Source organism: Sarcophilus harrisii, chromosome 3 (genome assembly GCF_902635505.1).
Source record: "Sarcophilus harrisii chromosome 3, mSarHar1.11, whole genome shotgun sequence".
Classification (NCBI taxonomy): Eukaryota; Metazoa; Chordata; class Mammalia; order Dasyuromorphia; family Dasyuridae; genus Sarcophilus; species Sarcophilus harrisii.
In genome coordinates, this window is record NC_045428.1 from 45,314,592 (window position 1) to 45,323,140 (window position 8,549).

Consider the following 8,549-nt stretch of genomic DNA (forward strand, 5'->3'; position numbering starts at 1 on the left):
TTTGAAAACATTCCATCCCAGATATATAAAGACTTCAGAAAGAAATGTCCCTTTGAGTTGTGCCCTTTCTCTAGAGAAATGCTTCAGGAAATAGCTAGGACAAAAATCGAATCCAAATGTCCTTGCCTTTAAAGGAGGGGTGGGGTGAGATGGAGATGGTAGGGGGAGGTGGGAGAGGGATAGGAAAAAAAAATCTTTAAAAAAAGAGAGAGAGAGAGAGAGAGAGAGAGAGAGAGAGAGAGAGGAGAGAACCTCATCCTGGCCAGTCATTGTAAAAACCTAATGGCGAGGTTAACAAGAGGGTATTTTTAGCCAGCGCGTCAAAATATACAGGGTAAGAGTGAATGTAGGGGGAAAAAAGTTGTGGGTTGTAGAAGTTATCAAGTGGGATTTGCGGCGCTCTCTGCAGGAAACGAGAGCGGCTCCAGTTCAAAGCCACATGCACCAACGTGACATATAAGCCATTAAAATATCATCCTGACGGCTCATTTCTGCTCCATCATACATTCCCTAACTGCTTCCAGAAAGCCCGAAAAGAAGAAATGAAGGATGACCGCCTCGCTGGAACCACAAAAGACGTGGTTAGCGGGGTTCTTTTTCCCCATCGTCCACCTCGAAGTGATGTACAGAAATGAGGGATTCTCTTCAACAGGTGGAGTGGGGTAAGTGCATGCTACAGGGAAGCAGGCGGGAAGAAGGGGACTGGCACCCAATCTCCCCCCACCCGGCTAAAACCAACTTTGCATCCTTAGGGTATGGCTTCGGCACACTCTTCCCAGAGGGGGAAAGGTACCGTGGCATTACCCCCTCCCCCCACTTTTTTTTTTCATAACTAGGGGTAAGGACACGTTGAGAAAAGAGAAAGGCAGATTGGTACTTCTTGAAATGGGCAACTTTCTGGTTTAATTCTCCCTCTCCTCCCCAGGGGGCAGAGGGGTAAAGGGATGGGAGGGAAATTTTGGTTCTTATAGAAATCAAGACATTTTTCCACACCCTCCCCTCCCCACATTTGATTTGGGGATCCAGGGTGAGGAAAGGGAAAGGAACCTGTTTGGGATGGGGATGGGGATGTGAGTTATTGGGAGGAGGGGGTGTTGGGGGTAGGGTGGAATCAGCTTTCTAAAAGATCTGGGATAAAGGGTGTGGGACCCCCAGAGGAAGCTACGAAGGATTTTTTTTTTCTCTGTCCCCATCTCTGTTGGGATTTGGAGGAGATGAGGCTAAGGGCGAGGGGAAAGAGACTACAATTACTTAGCCCAGGTCAAAGGCAATAAGCTTCGCCAGCCCAACTCGGATCCGGGTGCGGGGTATTCTCCGTTTTTATCCTGAGCAAGAAAGCAGAGCTCCCCAGACTTCTGACTGCCCTCCCCAACACAAATCTTGGCTCATGGGTCAAGCTGGAGACTTCCTGGCTTCGGGGCCAAGTGTAGCTTTTACTCGTGCTGAAACAGACTGTTAGGAACACTCTCGCCTTTCTTTTTTTTGAGGGCCAAGTAATAGACTCTTCCCTTCCCTTCCGGGAAGCCCTCGGCTGCCGCAGCTAACTTCCTCTGCCCTAGAGCGATTGTTGAGGTAGCCGAACAGGCGATGTTAAGGAGACAAGTGAAGCTACTGAGAGAGCGAAGTAGTGCTTTGTTAGGGAGTCTCCAAGTTGCCACGAACTGAAAGGAAAGATTTTGAAAAGGGTGAGAAGGATTCCTACCCTAGCGTCTTGGGAGTTCCTCTGGCTGGACCCATTTGAATTGAAATTCGGGCCGAACAGAAGGGAAGATTGGGGGATAATGTGTGTGTGTGTGTGTGTGTGTGTGTGTGTGTGTGTGTGTGTGTGTGTGTGTAAGGTCAGAGTAGTGTAAAAGTCAGTCACTAACAAACAAACGCCTTTTGAAGCGCAGAGCATTTAAGCCGTGCCCCTGGGCTGCATTAGTCCGTGGTCGGCGAAAAACTTGTCCCTTAGGAACTCCGGCTTCGCTTCCAGAACGGGGTCATTTCCCTCAACCTCTCAGCTCCCCAAGTGCTTACTAAAGAATCTCCCAGACCCTGAGACTTTTTGTAAGCCACAAACCTTGTTTTCGCGTAGACTAACGAAGGGTTAAATCCCGGCCTTTGGAGGGGAAAAGGTTTGCGTTGTCCGGAGCTAGCCAGCGCATCTCTGCTGGCTAGCGGCCGGCGCTTCCCTTCCAATTCCGGGGCCAGCCAGCGGTCTACTGGACAGAGCCCACCCGGGGAGGGATTGTGGAATGGGGGAGGGGATAGATATTCAGCCCCAGGGACTGGAGTAAATGAGAGGGGCATTTACAGGAAAGAAAGAGTAGCATTCTTTTTTCTTTTTCTTTTTCTTTTCTTTTCTTTTTTTTTAATACACTCCCCACCATTATCACCACCACCTCTTAAACCCACAGTTCTAGCAGAGAAAAGAGCGTGAAGGCAATTGTAGTTACAAATGTCTTCTCTGACTCCTTTTTTCCTCCCCATTGTCCCTGGGAATACCTTGCGTTTGGGACGTGGGAAGGAGGGGAGTATAGGAAAGGAAGAAAATGTAAAGACACTAAAGCTAGAGACCTGTGCCCATTCTGTCCCAAGAAAGCCGATTCGTCTTGGAGAAGTCTTAGATTTGGGGCACCGGCGGCGGGGCCAGCCAGGGTTAGATTGGAGGAGATAGGCACTCATTTTCTTCAGTGATTGTTGCAAATGTAGTTAATCAATTTGGAGAAGCGTTGAAGGCGAAAACCTTTGAAGTGGCCGGTTTTGGAAGTAGCCTAGAGTTTGACCTCTGACCTAGGTCCAACCACGTGCACAAGGCACAGTTCAAGTGATGGGGTGTGTAAATGCGTTTGTGTGTCTTGCCTGGCTAACTTGAGAAACGGCCCCAAAGACAAGGACTGCCTTACTTTTGATTCCACTTTCCTCCATTCTCCATTCCTTTCCCATCTGATCATTCAGTTTGGATCAATGGCTTCATTTTCCTTACTTAAGGGTTGAAGGGGAAAAAAAAAATAAAACTCGTCAGGAAAATCAAGTCCAGTCTTTTTGCCACCCCAACTTTTGCAGGTGGCTTCAGGATCAGGATCAGATTTAGGATTGAGTCAGTTGGCTTCTTTTTCTCCAAGTAGGGCAGAAACATAACTTCATCAAACAAGCATCTGGTGCTAACTACTGACCCTTCTGTTGGTCCCCCAAAGACTCACTTATTACCCCAGCATTTGGGTATAAGAGGCAGTGGGGCAAGGGAGAGGCCAGGAAGGAAAGGCCTCAGGGGAAATAGCCACAAGTTTCTCTGCTTCTGAGAGCTTGGATTGGCTCACTGGTTTGAAGGGAAAATCTGTTTCTCAAAAGCAACTGAAAGTTTCTCCCAGATGTCTAATCACTTGGCAGTAGCATGTGTCCTAATGTAGATGCTGTTAGAAAAGAGATTATTGTTGGAGAATCAGGTTTCAAATAATATTTGCTTAGATTGTTGCTGTGAGTGTCTAATGATAAAAGGTGGCATCTAAGCACTTTGCTCTGCACTGGAGGTCATCCTGGCCTCCTTTAACCTATACTGTATTTAGTATCTGCCCGTCAGCAGATATGTGATATAAAATAAATTTTACTCAATCCCTTTTGGGGGTAAAGGTCTCAGCATAGCCTTCTTCTATACAAAATATATCTCAAAGTCTCTGTTTATTATTAGTATTATTATGATTGTTATTTGTATTAATAATAACAAATAACTTTGGAAATTATATGCTTCTTTTAGAAAAAAAAAAAAAGAAAAAAATGTTCCAAATCACTTCTAAGAAGATAAATCTGGCCTTCCTGCATTTTTCTCTGTCGTTCTCAAGATAGTCAATGCCAAAGGGAAAATGGAAGGCCGCAGAAGGATTGGAAATGGCCAAGAAGGGAGGCTGGGGATTTCCTGATTATAGGAAATCGGAGGGCCTTTGAGCCAGAATCTCCTTTAGCCTCAGGTTCAACAAGTTAAACCAGGGCTTGTTCTGCCTGCTGAAATGTCGGGGGGCAGGCAAACTGCCTCCATTTAAAGGATTGTAGTGTTTGTCTAGAGGGAGTCCAGAGTGATTCATTCAATTTGCATTAGGGAAGAGATCTGCAGTTCTGGCTTTTGCCTTCCTCTTCTTCTGGGAAAGGAAGGGTAGGGCTTGACAAGCTAGACTTCTTTCTCCATCACGACTTTCCAGAACTCAGGGCCTAAGCATAGGTGATGAAGAGAAGGGTGGGGCAGTTCTCATCTGGGACAAGTGAATCTAATGAATTTATATTACACTTTATTTATCTTGTGTTTCTCACAGCCTAGTAGAAAGTGAGTTAACTGCCAGTGCCAAATAATTCCATGCTTCTAATTAGACAACTTGATTGGGGCAAACTTGTATTTTTAAATTGGGGTGGGCAATAAGAAGTCTGCGTCCATGAAAATGTGTAAACCCATACACACAAATGTACATGCATAAAATCCATAAGAACACCTTATTAGATCACAGTGAGCCAAGCAAGTTTCTACTCAGCTTGAACATTTGCTCCGACTCTTTTCTCTGTCTCCTAACTACCTAGACCACAGTGTGTAGGCTGAACCGGTCGAATTTTATGAAAACCATATAATTAACATAGTGTTTTTATTTTTGTTTTTTAAAGTGGGAAGTTCAAAGCATAATTTCAAATTCTCGAAGTTTCATTTGGGTAAACTACTAGAAAATGAGTGTAAAAACACCTCAATGAGGAGTCATGGTGCAAATTTCTGAGCAGTTTGAATAATAATTTGCCTTTCTTCTTACTATTACCATCACCCCCGCGAGCATCCCACCACCCCTGCCGAAATCACGCACAGAAACTTCATTACGCTATAAAAGTGGGCAGTTCTGTTCAGTCTCCATCTTGGCCTTCATGCTTGGAAATGGCCAAGAAGGAAGCAGACGCCGTCCACCCTAAGTATCATCCTTCACTCCCACTTGTCTAGGCTTCTTCAGGAGTCTTCCAGACAAAGGCTGGGGGAAGACTTTCCCAGCACACTCACTCTTTTTTTTTTTACTGGTTACTTCCTCCCCTCCCCCCACCCCTTTCTCCCCAAACAGGGTCAAAGTCAGAAAATGAGATACAAGACTTCCTTGGTAATGAGGAAAAGATTACGACTTTACAGAAACGCCCTCAAAGAATCAAGTAAGTTTCTCCCCCCCAATTAAGTATCTCGTGAGTGTTCGATGAAGTTGCTTGCTTTTTTATTTTTTTTTTTAATTTTGGTTTGGGGGATTTGTGGGTGGGAGGGATAGGAACGCACGAACGATTGAGGTTTGTTCAATTCTTAGGCTAAATGAATCCATTTTTTGAGTTTTGTATTTCATTTACTTGCATAAACACAAATCAGGGCCATCCCGCCCCACCAAAGCCCGGTAAATCCTGTTCAAAGATGACTCGTTCCGGAGCTCTAGAATTAATATTTGACGACTCTCTCGTTGGAACAACCACCCCTGACCTTCTGAGATGCCACTGTCACATTATTCTATGACATATTCATCTTGAATTCATTTACGGACGATTTGATTGGAATGAGGTTTGACATGTATTGGATCCTATTAAAGAAGAAGACTTTGATCTTGTTGATGGGGTAGACATGATATGTCTCATCTTTACTAGGGATACCAGCCTTCCACAATGTGGTGAAGACCAAGTTTCCACCATGCCTTGTCTAAGTAGTTAGTCACTGACATCTGCTCAGGCAGGAAAACCTTAATCCTGAAGACTTTAATTCGATATTCCATTAAAAAATAAGCTGCAATTGGGTTTTTGCTTCAAGGCACCGTAGTTTCTAAAATAGGAAATACACCACCAATTCCTTATGATTTCCACAGTTACTCTAAAGTGCCTACAAAATATTCTTTCAGAACAAATAGACAATCCCTGGAGTGAGATGCTCACTATCCTTTCCTTGTATTTAATGTTTTAAAGAGAAAAAGAAAACATCGTTTTGTATGTTTCTTTAGTTAAGGACAGTTGTATTGAAGTTGAGTGAACTCCATTTCCTTTCTTGGACAATCTTGAAACGTATTTCTTATTCTCCTATAATATTCTCATATAATTTTCATAAACAAGACATCTTAGTGAATGAAATTCTACTAGAACAGCTTTTCCTACTATATCTATTCTTTTAATGATCATTAACAGACCAGTCTTTCGCAGAAAAGAGAAAGAATACTTTCTTTTTTTTTTGTTCTTCATTTAGTACTGAGGTTCCACAATGCATTTGCCTACTTAGGAGTGCAAATTAATATTCTTTCATAGACTTTTGATTTCTGATCAAAAATTTTATGCTTCTTAATTGGAAAAAATATTTAATTTTAAAGAGAAATGAGAAATCTTTATTTCAATAACCAGGAAGGAAATTGTACTTTGTATTGAATAACCTGTTCCATCATTAACAGTTATTCTATGAATCTAGATGGATCACTAATAAAGGAGGCAAATACATAGCTTGATTATACATAGCTTGATGCAGCCAGACATGACTTGTGGTTTCTGGGGCTTGCTCCTGAGCCCTAAGAAAATTAGAAGGCATTTTAAATATAGCAAAAATTTCAAACATATAAATAACAGTTTTTTTATTTCTACATGTAAATATTCTAAAATATAAATATTAGATTCATATAGGGAAACATGTTGTTTGCAATTTAGGTTCTTTCCAGCTCTGAATTCTATACTCCCAGAATGCTAAAAAGTTTCAGGTACACTGCATGGATAAATTCATTCATTTGGACAGTACAGTATAGGGGAGCAATTTTAAACTAAAGAGATCAGAAAAACTAAAAAGTCGCATCAGTGTATATTGTATACACTTTAGCTCTATTTGAAACAATTCCCTGAGAGGTAGTACTCTTTGCCCTATCCAAGAGAGAGACAGACAAATATACAGAGAGACCAGAGACACAAAGGGAGACTGACATATACAGAGAGACATAGATAGAGAATCAAAGACAAAGAGACAGAAAGGAGGGAGAATTTAACATTGAGTATATAGCACTGACTTCCAAAGTCTTGCATTCCACAAGATTTCTGAGGATTTATTTATTTAAAAGAAATTCTGCTTATTTGGGGTTTAAATTTGGCCCAGCCTGTGTAAAAATTATGCATGCATTCAAATACCAATATACACCACTATAGTGTAGACCCTTCAAAGGCCTCTCCAGAGCTTATTTCCTCAGATTCCTCTTAGAATCAAATAGGAAAATGTACTGTTCTATTTTGTAGACAAAGAGTTGCTTTTTGCTTAGTTGTGCTCATGTTTTTGCTACAACTATTTGGCTGTATTATTGGAAAGGGGAGATAAAGGCCATCTACCTACTTGTTTGTTACCGTAGAGTTAATTTTTACCCACTTTTCTTTTACCCTGACAGTCTCTGTAACAACTTACCAGAGGAAGTTACTTGAATATCCACTTCTGTTGCCCAGCTCCTAAGGTAGAATCAGAATTCATTCTGCACTCTATCCCTTATCTCTAGCTCCAGAGATTAGCAAAAGGCTTTTTACGTTTAGTTAAGAGGTAATCCATCCACACTCTTGTCTAACTGCATGGATACAATAGGACTCAAAATCACTGTTCAAAAGAGGTTTTTCCCCCAGTCAATGTTTGAATAAATCTGAAGGGTCAAAAATATTGGGAACAGCAATATTTCTTCTATTTATATCTGACAGATTCTGGTAACTATTTTCTGAGTTTTCCATGATGGATTCCAATTCATAAGATGATATTCCAACTTTTCTGCCAAGATCAGGAAAATTTGAAAAATCCATTGGCTGGCTACTGGTCACTCAAGAAGAAACAGCCAAAGATGTATCCCAGTTTTACAGCATTCTAAGAAAGAATGTTTCAGGACATGAGCTATATTGAATCACTTTTTCTTCTTTTCAGTCATTTTTACTAGGACAAATAAGTGGACCTTTCTTGCTACTCACATACTCAGGTGAGCAGATGTTCAAAATTTTCCAAGGGGTACAATTATAGTGCATGCACATTTAAACCTTGACAAAGAGAACCTCTTTTATATAGTGATGTTTCTATTCATTGACTCTGCTGTTACAAAAGTCTCCCAGGGGTTCCCTCAAAACTAAACACAATTGCACATTAAATATATATATATATATATATACATACATACATATATAGATTTGAATACATCTTGAACATGTACATTATATATATGCACAAGCATGTATATTTACACATATATGTATAATACATTCATATTGTATTGCACTGGTAGACATATTGAACAATTAAATGACTCATTAAACCAAAACTAAAATTGAAGATGCCCTTACTTTATGACAAAACCACTAAACAATGTGTTTCAGAGGTCTAGGATCCTAATTTCAAATACATGTTTAATTGCCCATCTATTTTGAACCCATCCCCACCCCCTTTAAGGTAGGACTTTCACTAGACTAAGAAGTATATTAAACTCAGTATTGAAAGGGTAGGAGAAAAACATTTGACTTCAAGAGTATACTCTGTTTATTTGTGAGTAATAGTTTAATAATTTAATAGGAATTTAGAAATTCCTCACATG

General features: G+C 41.0%; 1 long non-coding RNA gene across 1 annotated transcript; it reads left to right on the forward strand.

Annotated features, from left to right (window-relative positions):
- The first annotated feature begins 249 nt into the window (after positions 1–249).
- Positions 250–6,900, forward strand: LOC116422212. The gene is made up of 3 exons (XR_004232775.1): positions 250–662; positions 5,064–5,148; positions 5,354–6,900. It is a non-coding gene; the product is annotated as an uncharacterized LOC116422212 (long non-coding RNA).
- Positions 6,901–8,549: the final 1,649 nt, after the last annotated feature.